Consider the following 19,636-nt stretch of genomic DNA (forward strand, 5'->3'; position numbering starts at 1 on the left):
CGGCACACAATAGTCCGTCCTGTCAGGTATAAAGTCGAACCTGGCAAGAAGGCTAGAGTGCCCGAAGTCAGAAAGCCCATAGCCCATATCACGAAGCTTAACCAATTAAATAAATTAAATAAATAAATGTAAGGCGCGATAACCTCCGAACAGATCTAAGGCCGAGCTTCTCTTCTAATTTGCGTCGTGCTCCTCTTTATACTCCGAACGGCATCTGCAAGGCAGATGAGTTTTCACTGAGAGCTTTTCATGGCAGAAATACACTCGGAGCGCTTTCCAAACACTGCCGAGGGGCGAACCCGCTTAGAAAAATTTTCTTCTAATTGAAAAACCTTATTTCTAAAATTTGGTGTTGCTTTGCCGGGGTGCGAACCCAGGGCATATGGTATGGCACGCGGAGCTCGATACCATCACACCACGGTGGCCGGCTTAACCAATTACCTGGCTCCAATACATTTTTTTTATTGAAAAGCACTATAATCGGACTTACTATATGTTACCCAATTTTCTGTTCTACATAGTAGTTAGATGTAATTATGTTATATTTTTGCGAGAGCAAAAATCTTCTTAACACTACCTCATTCCAAAATTCACACCTTTCCTTTTAGGGTTTTAACCATAAAATTTGTTAGGCTAAATGATCAGCGTCCTTTTTCTTCCCGCCCTTCCTAGAAATATTGTTAATTTTACATATAATTTCCGTTAGAATTTTTTACTCTTTACAGTGAAAAACGATACGCCCTAATGTTAACACTTATTAGACTTTTAGCGCTACTACGATTCAAGCTATTTATTTGATGTTACTGTATAAACAACAACAAATATAATCAAAAGCGTATACTACACACTGTGTACATACATATTTTTTTTTATTTACTCCAACATATGTATGTAGTGTTAGTTACATTTTGTCTTCATTTTGTTGTTACTTTTGGCACTTTTATGTTATTTCCTTTTCATTTTGAAATGTTATGTGGAATTTTTTAATAAACGTAAGTGTATGAAACGTAACGCCAGCAAATGCTAAATGTTATTGACTGGCTCTTGAAACGCTTTTGTATTCTTGATGATTGTTAAAGATATGTAAAGGGTGATTTTTTAAGCATTCTTACTTTTCGGGATTGTAATCTATATAAAATGCTATAAATATCATTGGAATAAGTGGCAGCGCTAGGCGGAGAAGCTGCTTAACCCATTAATGCCTGCCTATAGAAACCGACGTGCGAGTTTTTATTAATACTGTGGCGGATATTAACATTTCTAACATGACTACGATGTTAGTAAATAAACACAACAACAGTAAGTCATTTACATACATACATAGAAGGCAACGAAGAATATTTCACAGACATAACCAGAAGCTTGAAGCAAAGAGACTATTTCACATCCCCATATGTAGTCAGCAGATAAGTGCGAAGAAGAAAGAGAAACAATCACACATCACGTTATAATTAGCCAATAGTAGAAGTTGTCACTCACACATACACATGCATATAGCTAGACGAAAAACATAAACTACAGATATACATGTATATAGCTAATTAACCAAGCATGAGATACAACTGTTCTAGATGGCATGTTCGTGAAACGTCTAAATCTTAGGTGAAATGCCTGAACGAGGTAACCGAGAGTATAAAAGCAGCGCAAGCTGAGGAATCAGAAATCAGTTAGATTTTTACATGCTACTAGTAAAGTATGCGAGTATTGTAATTGTGAAGTACTACTACTACAGTAAAGTTGTTAGTAAAGGAGATATTGCTGTACTGAATATTCGACAATTCAGCGATTCGAGCGATAGACAAACGTGCAAAATAATCAGAATTTCCCAAGATTCGGTACAATATATAAAGGAGCTAACATTGCCCGTAGAAACGTCTGTACGAAATTTGAGATATTTAGGTTCGGTGTACCTGACATATGTATTGGGTATGAAATACCCAATAAACTTATACGTGTACTAGGTGTATGTAGAATTTTTTGATTATGGTAACATTTATAGGGTCAGTAGTGACAGTTAAAATCTGCTGATAAGCTTTAGCTGCTTAGTCCATTTAGTCCTTACCTTGAGACGGATCTCTTTCCAATTAAAATTCCGACTTACTTTAAGTAAGGTAATATAATTTGGTGATATTAATTTAAAATAAATATATTTTCCACTTTTGTGATACACTCTTTCGGGGTAATGAGTTTTTATTTATTTATTTTTTTTTTTTTTTCAAAAAGGTGACGAGATTGTAAATATAGCCTAAGTAGAAATATCCAAACAACGAAGCATAAAATGTAGCGTGTGAACACAAAGTAAATTTTGTTTGACATGCCTAATTTTCTTTTGTTTTTATTTCAAATAAATGGCAACCTGCAAAGACATTCTCACTGACAAGCCTTAAGAGAGCTCAGAATATATACGTATTGCTCATGGAAAAAATTCCATTCAAATTTGGATAGACATATGTGAGTCGGTCTATGGAAAGGTGGCTTATGACTCAAAAAAGAAATTGCGATAAACAGCTGCTAAAGATAAACAAGGAATTTCTTCAGTTTCTTAGTAGTAGTAATTTTTTTTGAGTCATAAGCCACCTTTTCATAGACGCGGTCACATATAAGGAAAGAAACCTAATGAGATGTTTACTGAAATACGACTTAAAACATTTTAGCCTATCATATATCTGGCTGCTACCTAAAACCTGCTCTGGAATAAAAACTACAAACACTGGTTAAACGTGAAAAATATTACCTATATATAATGCAACATTCGAATAATCGTTCTAAAGCGATTACTCGAATAACCGACAACGAGCAATTATTCGAATAATCCATGATGTACGATTATTGGATTTAAATTAATCGTAATCTAAAATCGAATATTAGAGCAATCGACTAATTCGAATATTCGATTAAACAAATATCACGAGCTCTAATGCTTATTCAACTGATTGCTTCTAATGAATCCACAAACTTATGAGTTATTTTCCAACAACATTATTTTGATTTTAAATCTTTTAATTGGTATGATGTTATCACCAGTGTATATGCCTTAAAGTTCACGCTTTCATTCAAACCAAATCACCCTTTACGTTTTTCAGTGTTTGCTAATGATTTTGTTTTATGTATCTTCAACAATCATAGAAGTGTAGTGGTCAAAGATTTTTTGCAGTTTAAATTTTTGATGTTTCTTTTACCTTTTTCACGAATTCTTTTCGTGTGATGTGTAATTTTCATCACACTTTATTGAGTTAATTAAATTGATTGCATTCGAAATGGTTGCCAGGGCAGCGTTTTTCATATTGAAATAATTTAGAAAAAGATTAACGTTTTCAAAAACTTCTCTCGAATATAATAAAAATATGTATTGAAACGTGAAAGGCCGTAAAAAAAATAGCGTGATTTTAACTGTGAATAAAAGCGAAAGGGGGCAGACCAAATATATAAACTTATTTATAAGTGCCACCTTTGTCCATGCGTTTCGTGAACATTTCGGGATGACTTCAGAACCATATCGAGACTTTATTGGAAGCAATACTGAAGTATTTCAGAATAGCTTCCGAATTTTTAAGATATTATTTAGAGACAGCTTCAGGATCGTTTACAGACTATTGTAAAACTAATAAAAGAGAGTTAGAGACTCACTTCAGAACCATTTCGAGACTATTTCAGGACTAACTCGAAACTATTTCAGCATCACTTTGAGATTATTTCAGATATCATTTCGGAAAAACTTCAGAATCATATCGCGACTGTTTCGGCACATTTGTTGGACAGTTTAAGCATCCTTTCGGGTTTACTTTAGGACTCTTTTTGGAATAATTTCGGGACCAATTCGGAACCATTTCCGAACAGTTTTAGGAAAATTTCAGGATCACCTCGCGAATATTTCTATAATTGACACATATCACTCGTTCGTAGATTCGAAAGACGCCTTCGACAGCACGAAAAGGAGTTGCCTTTATGCCGTTTTGTCTAAATTTGGTTCCCCGCAAAACTTATACGGCTGTGCGAAATTAGGTTGAGCTCAGTTCATCAGCCCAGTCAAAATTAGGAAAGACCTCTCCGAACTATTCGAAACTAAACGAGGTTTCAGAGAGCGTGACCCCCTATCATGTGATTTCTTTAATTTGATGCTGTAGAAAATGATACTAGCTGCAGAACTTAACCGCTCTGGAGCAATATTCCATAAAAGCGTGCAATTACTGGCGTATGCTAATGACACTGATAACATCGGCCCGAGCACCCGCGCCGTAAACTCTGCTTACTCCACACTGGAAAAAGAAGCTCAAGGATGGTTTTGATGGTAAATGAGGATAAAAGGAAGTACCTGCTGTTATCGAGCAAAAATTCAACGTAGTTGTAACTTGGAAACCAAGAAATAGTGAAAGATTGCGTCTATTTGGGAACCAACATTAACACAAATTAAAACATCAGCTCTGAAATCCAGCGAAGAATCACGCTTGCCAATAAATGCTACTTTGGACTAGGTAGGCAATTGAAAAGTAAAGTCCTCTCTCGGCAAACGAAAATCATACTCTACAAGTCACTTATCGTACCCGTCTTGCTATATGGTACCTAAACATGGACCATGAAAACATCAGATGATGCGGTTCTGGGAGTGTTCGAGATAAAAGTTCTTCGAAAGATTTACAGACCACTACGCGTTGGCCATGGCGAGTACCGTAGAAGATTTAATCATGAGCTGTACGAGCTTTACGCAAACATCGATATAGTCCAGCGAATTAAAACGCAGCGGTTACGCTGGCTAGGCCATGTTATGCGAATGAAAGATGACGCTCCGGCTAAGAAAACGTCTAGTATTTGCCAAGGCGACGGAGATATATTATAACATAGGGTTTTCGCTGGTCGTTAAACATACTTCTGGTAACACTATAGACTCATTCAGTCTTATGGCCGGTCCCAGTTCAACCTAAACCAACCTAGCTTTCTTTGTTTCTCTAGCTTCTTTAAATTAACTCAGAAACATTGTTGATTATAACTTACTACCCAATATAATTACCAAAGTTAATCATGAAAAAAACAAGAAAAAAAAAAATAAAAAAATAATCTTGCAAACACAGCAGAAAAGGCTACAACTCTATCTCTCTCTCTCTCTTTCTCCTTCATTTTCTTTGTTTCTCAATTACACGCTTCATTTGCAAATGTCGACATAAAAACCTGTCCTTACTTTCGATGATTTATAGTGAAAACTTTTAAGCCACATTGTCACATAATTACCCACGAAAACAAGTGACTACTAGCAATTTCAACAACAAAATTACCAACATTATAGAAAAACAAAACATAACAACAAAAACAACAACATCAATCGAAGTCAACCTACAATGTTAAATGAACTTATAAAAGCCGCATTAAAATTCAATGAGTGGCTAATGGATATAAGGCTATTTTGTAATTGTTGTAAATGTTAGTGTGAGTGTATGTATGTGTGTGTCTCTTGTATCTGTTATCGCAAAGATCTGGTACATAGTTGCAACTCGCCAATAAAAGCAACTACTTATTTTAAATGTAATGCACGTAATGTCATTACGAATAATTAAGAAATTTACTTTGTTTTTTACTTGGTTTTTTTCGTTTTCTTTCTTTAGATTGCGGTCTTCTGTCATTCAGAGATCTTCGTTAGTCCTTAATATTGTACATTTTCAAATTTTAACGTTTTTTTTTTATTTTTTTTTTTTTGTTTTTGTTGTTTGACAAAACAGATGCCAGCTTAATTAGTGGCAAGCTACTGAACTAAAATTATAAAGTAAGGCAATCGAAGGAGTATCGGTTCAGAAAATTATTGAGAAGTATCTTTCTTTACAATACATAGAGAAGCCTCTCCTGTTGTTGTTGTTGTTGTAGCGATAAGGTTGCTCCCCGAAGGCTTTGGGGAGTGTTGTCCATATGATGGTCCTTTTCCGGATACAGATCCGGTATACTCCGGTACCACAGCACCATTAAGGTGCTAGCCCGACCATCTCGGGAACGATTTATGTGGCCACATTAAACCTTCAGGCCATTCCCTACCTCCCCACCCCCATGTTCCATGAGGAGCTTGGGGTCGCCAGAGCTCGTCTGTTAGTGAAACAGGATTCGCCGCGGATAGGTGAGGTTGACAATTGGGTTTGGAGAAGCTATATATTGCGCTGGCAACCTGAATGGTTGCGCTACACAGCCCCTTGAATCTGGTATTTTAGTCGCCTCTTACGACAGGCATACCTAGCGCGGGTATATTCCAATCGCCTAACCCGCTGGGGGAGCCTCTCCTAAGGAACACGTCTATTAGGTGGTATAATTTTAGGTATAATTTTAAGAGCGAAATGCCCTGCGTTGGGCGGATGCTTCTTGACCAAATGCCGACAGTTATTAACTATAAAATGGGATGAAAACCCTCTACTGAGGGGACACATGCCTATTATCGGCGAACACTGAGGCCTGCTCTCAAAACATACCAAACCTCTTTGGGACTTTTCGTAAGCAGACAAAGGGGGGAGAGAATGAATATCAGTAATACTTTTGAAAAACATCGTACTGGTGACGGATATATGTATTTGCCAAATAAGAAAGGGGGCTCACCCCGAATAAAACCAATTTTGCTTAAGAAAAATATGTAATTAAATTATATAACTGTCATAGTCTATCACTGTTTTGTATCGCTTTTGTATTTTTGAAGTTCGTTTAGGTTGAACTGGTCGGTTCCAACCATACTGACTTTCTTAGATCAAAACTTCTATATCAAAACTTGTTTTATAATAAAATGTCGTGATTACTAAATCTATTAACTAATTAAATAAGAAATAAATAAAATTAACTAATTAACAACATTACAAATAGCCACCCAGTCCGTTGTGCAGCAGCTCTTGAGCGGACACTAATCGCCAGCCAACTTTTGTGCGCCCAACTGAGGTTTCACTGAATATATATATTAGAGCGGCTCAAATTGTATGGATGGATTTTTTAATCAAGAGTATAGCAAAAACGCAATCTACAGATGATTATAAGAAAAATTGCTGAAGACACCATAGCTCTAAGACCCATTTCGGATCCACCACTTTTGCAAAATAAATATTTTGCCATATGAATGTAGGGTTTGGCAAAAAATCTTCATAGCTTCTGACAGAATTATAGGAAAAATATCATATTGGGCTTACTTTAAAGGTATTTTACGCACATTTTAGAATCTGTATTAATAACAATAGTGTGTTTGAATTTTAGTAGAGATATCAAGCTTAAATTATGAGAAATTTGCCTAAAATGAACTTTTAACTACTATATTATCATTTTTAACAAATTTCTTATGGAAAAAAATTTTTTTTCTTTACAGCTAAAATAAGTTCAGAATATTTCCAACAACTTTCATCCAAACAGTTTTTCTTTTTTCGAATGCGTTTTAGTAGAAAAAAAAAAATTCAAAAAAAAACCTATATTTTCAAGTAATAAGCAAAAAAACACAATTTTTATAATTTCAATGTAATTTATTTAAAAAATTAACCTTTTACTTGGAATTGCCCATTTTAACGTATTTTTCAAAATAAAAGTAGTGTTATATTATTATTATTTTTTAATATTTTTTGCTCTCCATTCGCGGTTGTTTTTCACGACTTTCTGCTGTAACAGACAAAACACCATCACATTTTTTCTATAACACGTTTGGAAACAGATGTTAACAACTGTACATATTTTTCTGTTCCTTGTATATGTATTGGAATATTAGTATCATCAAGTGTTGGTTCATCATAATCTAAGAATTGTATCAAGTGATCGTATGGAATCTTTTTTGTGAATGCCGGTTCAGATAGTAAATTATCGTCATTCAGATCAATCATATCATTATAATCTGAAGCATTAAAACTGATATTATATTTTTTGTAAACTCTGAGTTTAGTTGGTTCAAGTATTTTTTCTCGATAGCATACATTTTTTTCTGATAGCTCTATCACGTATGGCTTTTCTATCATCAAATAACATTTTTAATAAAATGTTTTCTGGATGAGCGTAATAAGAATTATTTTGAATTACACCATCTACAATATTAAGTAAATTACGTGGTAGGTATCTTGTCCAACGAATAAACTTTGATAAAGAAAGAAAGATATGTACAGTTGTTTACATATGTTTCCAAACGTTTTATAGACAAAAAAAAAGTTAAGGTGTTATAGCTGTTACAGCAGAAAGTCGTGAAAAACAACCACGAATGGAGAGAAAAAATATTTTATAAAATAATAACATAACATTACTTTTATTTTGAGAAATGTTAAAATGGTCAATTCTAATTAAAAAAATATTTTTTTAAATAAATTACATTAGAATTATAAAAATTGTGTGTTTTGCCCATTACTTAAAAATATAGGTTTTTTTTTTTTTTTTGAAAATTTTTTTCTACTATAACACATTTGAAAAAAGAAAAACTGTTTGGATGAAAGTTGTTGGAAATGTTCTGAACTTATTTTAGCTGTAAAGAAAAAAAAATTTTTTCTTAAGAAATTTGTTAACAATGATAATGTCTACGAAAAATTAACTGCGCTGATATGTTGATTGTTCTGGTGCTCACCTATATAGCTTTTTTCCACTTTAAGTGCCTTCGATGTCTTTCATCAGACTTTTTTCGCTTTGAAATTTGATTTAATATTGTCTCTGTCGCATGGTAAATATAATACACGTATGTTAGTCGGAAGTATAGCATTAGTGCTAAATTGCTAACTACCCTTTTCTGTGCTCTGTGTTTTTTTACTTATTTGTACTTCTGGCAGGGTGCTTTGATATCACGAGATGTAAAGACTGCAGCCAAGTCATCAACTTAACCGACATAAAATGTTAAATAGGGTATTTCTAAATTCCTAATTTCATTGTGACTGACGTTCTATGGGGTAATGCCCGAATTTTAGTAACAGCTAGGGTTTGCTCCAAAAGAGTACAGCTTAGAAGTATCAGCGTGAGTACAAATTTATTTATGGCTACAAATTTCGGTAAGGCAGATATCATAAACATACATCTAACACTCGATAGCGGAATCTTAGCGAGATTTTCCTTACATACATACCTACTTAATTGGCGCTTAACCATTTAAAAGATTTTGGGCATCCTACAAGGCGCATTAGTAGCTTCTTCGTTCGAATAATTTGTGCCAATTGGTAACGCAAGGGGAATTGAAGTCGTTTACCACATGGCCATTCCGAGTGACCACCCTCTTCCCCTGCTTCCATAGGCGACTTGCGAAGAGAATACTTTCTTGGCCGGAGCATCATCTTTCACTCGCATAACATGACCCAGCGCAGCCGCTGTATTTTAATATGCTGGACTATGTTGGTGTCTCCGTAAGGCGCGTACACATCGCCAATAAGTCTTCCTCAGTTCTCACCGTCGCCAACGTGTTGAAGCCCCTTATATGTTCAGTAGTTACATAAATGAGTCACTACTTGGCAGTTTCTGATGGCAACAGATCAGTGTGTCGGCAATATGAAAAGGTTTTGGTTTCCGCTTTTCTTGGTCGAGGGAAAACGTTAGTAGAAATTTTCGTGGTAGGAAATGATAACTAATAAGACTGTACCCCCTTCTAAATTTATCTTTGTTTGGAGCATTTTCCTTGCAATAAAATTCAAATGCGAACCGAGATCTCATTCTTCTTGCGCCCATTCTTTCTTAACTACAAATACCACCCCCTCCAATTGTACTGTAAAATAAAGATGGAATACCCTTCTCCCTCCTCTTCTTTTATTTCGCTATTTTGCTTATGCAAGTTTCGCTTCGCAAATTTGTAACGTACCCCGGTCGTCCGGGTCTATAGCCAGGGTATAACTCGGTCGATGGGTTCCCTTACAAAGAAAAGAATTCCTCTATGTTAAATTGAAATATCCAATTTATTTATTCGGTTCTTATTAGGGTATGGATTTTCCGTAATGGTCGCTACGCGTCCCACTATATGCCTATATCTTAACTCGAAAAATGCGTAATTTAAACAACCTGAGTGGTCACGGCCAGTTGTTCCGTAGTGGTCGCTACGCGTCCCACTATATACCTATACTTTCCTGCGTTGTAATATACGTAACTTAAGCAACCTGAGTGGTCACTACCAGTTGCTCCGTAGTGGTCGCTACGCGTCCCACTATATGCCTACTCTTTGGCTGGTCAGCCCCTAACTAACTTTTGTTTGGTAGTGGCCGCTCCTTTTATACGATTTTGGTAGTCGGTCGCTGCTGCTTAGCAATAATCTATTGGCTTTACAACAATAATGTTCTTGCTGTGCTTTTTCACATTCCTTATCTATGTGTACATATGTATGTTCATGACTTCCTATAGGCTGTGCCAAAAGTATTCGCCTAAAACTTCAAGTAATTTATACTAGGTGTATACTATATAGAACTTATATTGTATATAATATATATATGTATACAAAAGACATAGTTTAAATTAATATGGTTGTACTTCATGTTATAAAATTAAAATATACAATTCAAAGGTACAATTCAGAAAAAATGTGTATAAGCTTAAAGTATTCAAGTTTATAAAATATTTGTGGAGACCCAAAACGCCTGCACTTTGGGGTCTTCACAAATTGAAGTCGACATAATTAGCTTTGATAAACGTGATTTCTTTTACGATTTGGCGCTAGTCACCCAGTGGTTGAGCTTTATCCAGGGCCATTTTAGAACCTGTAACAGTAAAAGAATTTTCATGGTATTCAATAATAATTTCTTAAAAGAATCGAATAAGGGTAAGGCTACGAATTTCAACAAAAACTATGCCTTTATTTGTAGAAAACATCTACAATCGATAGCCAAAGAAAGGGAAGGGTGTGAAGTACATACTTGTTACATTAACAGCCATACCAAGTTAAGGTGCCATGAAATTACAAATGGACGAAATCAGACCTAGAGAATGAAATAAAAAAAATTGTGGAATGAGCCTTAGGTAAAGTTATAAACAAAATAAGGGTAATTTCTACCCATACCTGGCATTCCTGCTACTGCCAACAGCATTAGAGACAATTAAACTCCAGCTGTTAACTAACGAAAGCGCAAGAGGACAGCCATAATAAGCAACAACAGTAGCAATAGCAAATCAGCTTAGGCTTAGTTGATGTAAACAGGAAAAAAAGGAAGTTCAAAAGAATAAATAACTGAACGAAAATAGCAGCGTCAGCTAGCGGAAATCAAATAGGGAACATACACAGAGCAACTTGACAAGGTTAGGAATACCATTAATGACAGTGGTAAGGGTTCAATAATAATCATGAGATAGTAATGAAAGATAGAATGTGGTAGTGGGAGGAGTAAGAGGTGGAGTATATAACAAAAAAAAATAAAAATCGGAAACTTGGTATGCTACATTGATACGTAGAGTAGGCATTACTATTCATTTACCTGATTCATTAGTTAACTATCGAAGTACACTCAAACAGTTATAGTTAATAACAAATGATTCGTTATTTTTACACTATACGCTCGCATTCTTTAGTACCCGAATGTAGTTATGATTTCTAACCGGACTTATTAAGAAAGCAGTTTGTAAAATGAAGATGATTTCACAATAATGGCCACAGGCCCAGGCCCATAGACCGATAAGCTTTGCAACAGAATAAACGCCTACCTCCCCGATCTCTCCAGTTTTTTCGCCTCGCGAAATCTGGCATTATCACCGACTAAATCTTAAGTGACCTTGTTTACAACATTGACGTCCCAAATGTCGACCATTTTGAATATCCACATCGATGGCGGCACTACGCCACTGACTGTCCTACACCCCAAAACCTTGGGTGTGACGTTTTGTGAGCACGCAGCCGCAACTGTTCCGAAAATCCAGAGCCGTAATAAAATCCTCAAATCCCTTGCCAGTCGTACTTGGGAAAAGACAAAGAAACGTTCATTACCACATACAAAGCAATTGGCCAGCCAATTGCGTGCTACGCGTCCCCTATATGGACACCATGCCTAAAAATTACCCACTGGAAGAAGTTACAGGCCTGCCAAAATACTGCTCTCCGAATCGCCACGGGCTGTCTTCTTATGTCCCCAGAACACCATCTACATAATTAGGCGAGAATACTCCCCATCAGGCAGAGAAATGAGATGCTAACCAAACAATTCCTGTTGAATACCCAGAAACCTGTGCATCCCAACAGACATCTAATTGATGAGCCAACACCTCCTAGGGGCTTATGGAGTCACCTTCGTAAGCATTTTGAGGAAATATGGCACCTGAGAACTCAGCCGTATGAAGCAAAAAAACATAAGCAGGTCCTTGGTGAACTCCACAAACAGGCGTCGGACTTTATGCCGGGAATTGCCCGGTGAATCCAGTACTCAAAGAACAGTACCCAAAACTTGCGGAAGAGGAACGCATACTCCCCAGGGAAACGCGAGTCACTCTAGCTCAACTTCGTTCTGGATACTGTAACAGGTTAAACTCTTACCTATCCAGAATCAACCCCGACATACAAAATGTATGCTCCGCTTGCAATGTGTCCCCACATGACACCAACCATCTCTTTAGTTGTAATGTGGAACCAACGCCTCTAACACCCCTTTCATTGTGGTCCACCCCTGTTGAAACAGAAAGTTTCCTCGGACTCCCGTTAGAGGATATTGATGACAATTTGTGATCGGTTGCAGCTGTTAGGTGGGGCACAGCACTGCTACAACAACAACAACTACTACATGTGACCTTCTGGGTGATCCCCACTTTCAGTGAAGAGCTTGGGGTAGGCAGAGGGAGCCTTACTTGCTGAATAAACAGGATTCGCGACGGTTGTGTGAGATTGACAATTGGATTGGAAACTTTTTAATTGCGTAGGCATTCCCTTGAAAGGGTTCGCTACACAACCTCTTGAATCATACTCATAGTATGAAATTGTTTGAAAATCATGGCACCTAAAAAGCTATTTCCAATTTAATAAATTATTTATACCTTTTAATCTAATTTAAATCTAAATGATTTACGAACGAACGAAAATAGGTTTCTGGATGTCAAAAAGGTCAGATAATACGCTTCCGATACATAAAGCTCAGCTCAGTATTCATAATAAAGTAGATGCACAAAAATGCGTTCTCAGAGCAGGAAATGCAGATTCGAGTTTCTTATATCCTAAAGCAGATGCACATTCATACCATCAAACTGATCCGCCAGCAATCACATGGGTTGCGTGCAGTAAAGGCAGTTATCTGGCTTGGCCTTCGGCCACTAGCAGCATTTTAAGGTTTGGGCACCCCAAAGCACTTCAAAGCCTCACATTCTCGACTAAGCAAAAAATAAAATTTCTGACTGCTACTGAAAATTGTCGAAGTAGAGTGAGCTACAATCAATTAAGAATTCGGAAAAGCTTAATCAGTGCCCTCCATGGGCAACTAGACTTACGTCTTACTCGCGGAAATTCCCCTTTATAGAGGCATTCGAAGTTTAGTTGGTCACCATGAAAAGATTACTGTGAGACTATGCCTTGCGACTTGTAAGTATATTGTGACTTCATTCTTTTCGCAGCTTTTCGTCAAAACCGAACTTCCTGAGTATGTCTAGAATGGTAATTGGCTCAAGAGAGTGTATGTGCCAATTTTCTAATTTTAGTGAGGCAGGGATGCTGAGCCTTTTTCTACAGCTCTATGTTGTATCCTCCTGTCAGTGCCTTCACCTGCCCCAGCCCTGGCCTTTCACGCCATTCTTGTTCTCTGAAGCATGCCTGCTTCTTCCTGAACTTTTCTTTTGATTTGTAAGACCGTATGGTGATAATTGCCTCTGGTACCCAACCCAAATGGATTCCCCCAAAACAATTCCATCCCTCCACGCTTTCAAGGACTGTTGCCATCTTATCTTAACTGAAGATAATGAATCCATTGCAGCATGCTTGCCGCTTACCCCTCAGAATAATAGGTAGCGATAGAGTACTCCTTTTTATAAGGATGAGGGACCAAGAAAGCACAGCATGACGGGCGGTGTCCTTCAAGAGATCTGTTTTAGGTCCAACCCTATGGAATGCGATGTATGACGGTGTGCTACAAATCGACCTTCCCGGTGGCATGGAAATTGTCCGCTAAGCAGATGACATTGTCGTAACAGCAGTGGCCAAGAAACTTGATCTGCGCCAAGCATTATGTAATGACGCCGTGGGAAGAATAATGGAATGCCTGACGAACATGTGGCTGAAAATCGCTAGCAATACGGCAGAAGTGGTTTTAGTGAGCTCAAGGCGGACTGTGGATGAGTTAGTCGTACCATAGGAGATTATCAAATAAATTCAAAGCCTTTCTTGAAATATCTAGAAGTAAACATTGACTCAAAACTATCTTTTAAGGAGCACTTCTGACGAAAAAGTTTCTAGAGTTAGTTGAGCCCTAACGCGAATAATGCCCAACATCGGCGACCCAGGCGAAGCTAGCCGACAGCTATTATCCAACGTAACCAGCTCGATAATATTATATGCAGCTTCAGTATGGCACGGATCTAATATGGTCCACCAAAAAGTTATACCAGCAGCGTACCGTATTACTGCTATAGGAATACCATGTGCTTATCGGACGGTGTCCGACGACGCGATCCATATTTTATCCAGGAAAATCCCTGTAGATATACTCTCGGCTGAAATGGCCGATCTGTATGGCATTGGAATCAGCCGACTATCTGAAGATGCTAAGAAAAACTCAAGGTCAAGAACAATAGTTGGGTGGCAAGAACGGTGAGAAAGAATCGAGAAAAGGGAGCTGCACCTTCGTGCTAATTCAAAATATAGCGCGATGGTATGAGCGAAAACACGGCGAACTAAATTACCATACATTGATGCATGCTGAAAAGGAGCGGAGAGAAGTGCCCATACGACTTAATCGCCTTTCCCCCGTGATTTTATGCCTAACGGCGATCCCACGGGTTGCGGACACATGAACAGTATTAGCCTGGTTTCATTGGGCCACTTGAGGTTTGTGCGCTATCCCAACGTCCAATAAATAAAAAAAACTTCGGGACAATCCCGACCATCCCAAAAGGCAAAAAATCTCAAAAATCGTCATCCCTAGTCACTACTAACTTCTCGTTTGAAGTTTAGTGTCGATAGATGTGGCAACCAAATAGAGAAGCCCGAAAAAATTTACCCCGATATTCACATTAAATAATCACATTTAACTATATCCACACTGCTATCACTGCGTCTTGCCTCCTACCAACGCCTAATCTAATCAGATCTCACAACATGTATCACAGAAAACGCGACAGCTACGTTAGAGTACAAGCAACTAAAAAGACAAGGGAGACAGCCCGTAAGGCAAAGGAACTAACTAAGCGGTCAGACGGCAAAATTGTTGTGGCCAACATTCGTGGCGTGACAATGAAACTGATATATATGTAAGTAACAAATACCAAGAGCTTGAATTGAATTTAGACGCATTTTCTTTTGCTTTTGTTGTAGGCCACAAAATACTACAAAGTCATTATACCTTTCATGAACATGAAATGGTATATTAACTTTGGTCCGATGTTTGTAACGTTGAGAAATATAGAAGATAGGCTCACCATTAAGTATACGAATTGATCAGGGCGACGAACTGAGTTGTTATAGCCATGTCGGTCTGTCCGTCCGTCTGTCCGACCCTTTCGAGATATCTCCCTCAAATTTTGAGATATCTCAATGAAATTTGGCACAAGGATGTATTTTTGTATTATATTAGACATTTTTCGGATCCGATAGGATCGGACCACTATAACATATATCTCCCATACAACCCATCGTTCAGATAAGGCGATTTTGGTCATTCCTGTCGCAATTTGCGAAAGTATAAACGTGAAACTAGGTGATATATATTCTAACATATTTTAGAAGATATCCTGAAAAAATCACTTTGATCGGAGCTATATAAGTATATATCCCATACAAACGATCGTTCAGATAGAAAGATTTTTGGCCATTTCTCCCTTAGTTTGGAATATAAAAACGTGAAACTTGGTGATGTATTCTAATATATCATAGAAGATTTCCTGTAAAAATCATTTCGATCGGGGCTATATATAATATATATCCCATACCGATCGTTCAGATAAGGGGGTTTTTTGCCATTTTTTATTTTATATTTATCTTAAAAATCGTTTAGGTATGTACATCTGTTCACTATATATTTCTCATCTTATACATACGATTATTTGGAGATTACGAACGGGATAAGATTATTGTTGAGCCCCATTCATGAAAAGTATGAAGTCTTCGGCACAGCCTTACTTGTTGTAGTTTGTTTTTGTCTTGTGTTGGGTCAACTTCCATAAACAACACGGATAAGCTTTGACTGTCTTATTAACGTTAATGGCATAACACATTGTCTATTGCATATACATATGTATGTATGTACTACATACAAACATGCTGGCGGCTATAAGCATTGAGACCTTTCGAAGTTCAAGCGCAAAAACTACTCCTTGTCTCGTTTCTTTGCTTTCAGTTAGAACCGACCCACTGCCTACGACATCGTATTTGCTGCAATTATGTACGCGCTTTGATGCTCAACTGTAGGATATCACTTTCTCTGCGCTTAGCTGCCAACCAAAAGACACAATAATATTTGAGTGACACAATAAGGTAGTCAGCCAAAATTGCTTCTCGACACTCACATTCCTGTCATAGAGGAGATCATGAGTTTTTTTTTTTTTTTTGTCGAAACAGGACTTTTTCTTTTGATACCAATACAAGAAGCACTCAAACTTCGCAATATGTTTCCTTAGTCCATTTACTCTTGTATTCTTTGCACATCTACGGTGGACGTTAAATGTCAAATGATGCTGTTTTATGTCCTTTCAAAAGGATTCGATGTCAGTTCCTTTGTGGTAGGTTTTAAGTACAATGTGTACGAGACAGGATTCATATGTCAAATAAATCCTAATTAGTCGTTAGCATTACGTAAATGTACAACAAAAAGTGCAACCTTTTGTCATCTAGTCGCAGAAAAGCATGTACTTTATGATAATGAAAATACAAAAATGACAAACGACAAGAACTGGGCTTCATCCATTGTGGTTTAGTTAAGGATTTGAAAAGACACCTCTGCTCCTTTTATAACTAACAGGTTGAGGTGAACTCGTTAACCCAGGATTGAGTGGGCTTAGAATATACCCGCGGTAGGTATGCCGGTCGTAAAAGGTAGCTTAAGTTCACAAATTATTCAAGGGATTGTGTAGCGCAACACATTCAAGGGATTGCCGGCGCAATTTATAGCAACTCTAACCAAATTTTCAATTTCAACCGAAACCCGAATCCTATTTTTTTAGCATCCGAGGCTCTGGCGACCCCAAGTTCTTTATGGAACTAGAGGTGGCGGTCGGTATGGCTCTGAAGTCTCAATGTGATCATATTAAATCCTTCCCGTGACAGGTGGGCAGGCACCTTAATAGCGCTTGGACCCGTAACGTATCAGATCTATATCCGGCAAAGAACAATCAACAGCGGTAACACTAACCAAAAACTTTGGGCAGTATCTTTATCGCTATCGCTAAAACAACAACAGGGTGAGCTTGGCAGTCAGTGAGGACTGAGACTGAGTGAGTTAAGTATTATTTGAAGTTTTATCAAGAACCACGCTGAAAAGCCCTTTAAAAAATCAGGGCCTATGTTATAAAATAACTCCACCCTCTTGTTAAATACTTTCCCTCTACTTGCTGCTTCTAGAACTGATAGCTAGATTCTTAGGCTGCGAGCTTAGGACAAAAGCACAGTATGTGCCCTGACATATCCTCCTGCAACCCAGATGTTTATAGGAAATTCTGCTCGAGTTTAATAATTTGTTTTTTTTCCGACTCGATTTTAAAAGATTGCCTCTATAAGTAGTCTCCGAAGTTGTAATCATCTTAAGCTGAGCAGAGTAGAATTTTGATATAAATTTATTTACCATGCTTCGTTTTTTGCATCGCTATTAAACTGAAGTTGATTGTGGTGTGTAATGTCGGTGTCGTTGTCGGGTTTCACAGTTTTTCCTACAACGTTAAGGGTGCCAATAAATTACTTTAGGAAGATGAGACACATGTCTTTAGAATTCCTAAACAATGAATTTTTATTTTTGGTTACAAAGAATTTATTTTAGCTTGCTAATGATACTGCTTGAAAAAACCACGTCTGTAGCAATCACAAAATAGAAAAAAAAATATTTTTTATTGATATTAGAGAAAAATTACCAAGTTCTTCATCAGCTAGCTTCTCGGGAGCTGAGTAATGAACTCGAAATCTCCAACATTCATACTTTATACTAGTGTAAAGGCAGATGCCTTCATCCACTCATCCTTATGATTGCCCCGCTGCTCGCTTTGCAATTGGTTTCTAAGTGTTGCCAGATAATAATATTGAAATAATTGTGAACAGCGGAAGTACTGCTTATAAAAGCAATGTGCTATAAACCCAATGTTACTAAGCTCTTGGGGCGCTCCTATAATTATTCCACACAATTAGGCTTAAAAAGCATATATAATTAGAATGTACCTAAAAGGTGCATAAAGGAAAGCAACAAAAAGGCAATAATTAGAGACCAAGAAGCTGAAACGTGTTAGGTTTCCACGCGAACAACGAATCGTGTTAGTCTTCCATAGGAATTTAACGTGTTAGTCTTCCACGAGAACGACAAATAAGTCGCTCTTGGGCAGAATAAAGTAAATAAATTTCAAGTTTCGGTTCTTTGTTACAAAATATGTATTTGATTATGTAGATTTTTACTCACAAAAATACTAATGATATATGTATATATTTTAAGCAATGCTTAAAGCTTCATTTCATATACTCTCTCCTACGCTCCAATGCCGCATCTTCTTCTTCTTGCTTTAAACTTACTCGTCTGGTAAGAAGATATCACCACGAACCTTATCAAATTCTGGCGAGGCACAAGCATGGAAGTTGTAAACCGCATCGCAGTCATTCACGCCTCCAGCATTCAGGCAACCGTTAACAATATTCATTTTATTATTCGGTAGGTACATACTAATTCTATGTGCTTTTAAATTCTATGTGCTTTGTGGAATAATTATAGGCGCGCTCAAGAGCTTACTAATATTGGATTTTTATATATTTTTTTCCTCTAATATTAGCTGACCCCGGCAAACTTCGTTTTGCCCAAAATCAAGTGCGCAGAAAAGCATGCAATATATAGCACCATGTGTCGATGGTCGATAACAAATACCACCTAAGTGATAGAAGTTAGGCTGTTATCACTTATGACTACATGGTACTAAATGCTGCACACTTTTCTGCGCATTTGATTTTCTTTTAGAGATTTTTGGCGATGGAATTTTAGCTTAGCAATAGTTGGAATTTGTCGGCTGATGTCACCGAAGTTAACACACTGTTTCGTTATACCGTGGCGCAGTGACGCCACTATTAGCAGTACCACTACAGACTCATCTTCGACATAACATCAATTCTCAACACTTCAACTCAATGCGGCCAGTAACGCCAATAACTCTCCTGTGCTAATCTACTTAGTACTTAGTACTGGTATTATGTAATTCGGTAATCGGAAGTTGCTTTTAGTCAAAACTTCACCCCAATGCCGCCAATAACACTGCTGTGACGCCACCTATGACTGATAATAAATAGCGTTATGAGCGGGCGACATCTATAATTCGATAATCGGAAGTTGCTCCTAGTCATAAAATGCCACTTTCGAATATTATAACTTGAACGGGCGACATCTGTGATCGAGAGTTG

Source organism: Eurosta solidaginis, chromosome 3 (genome assembly GCF_040869045.1).
Source record: "Eurosta solidaginis isolate ZX-2024a chromosome 3, ASM4086904v1, whole genome shotgun sequence".
Classification (NCBI taxonomy): Eukaryota; Metazoa; Arthropoda; class Insecta; order Diptera; family Tephritidae; genus Eurosta; species Eurosta solidaginis.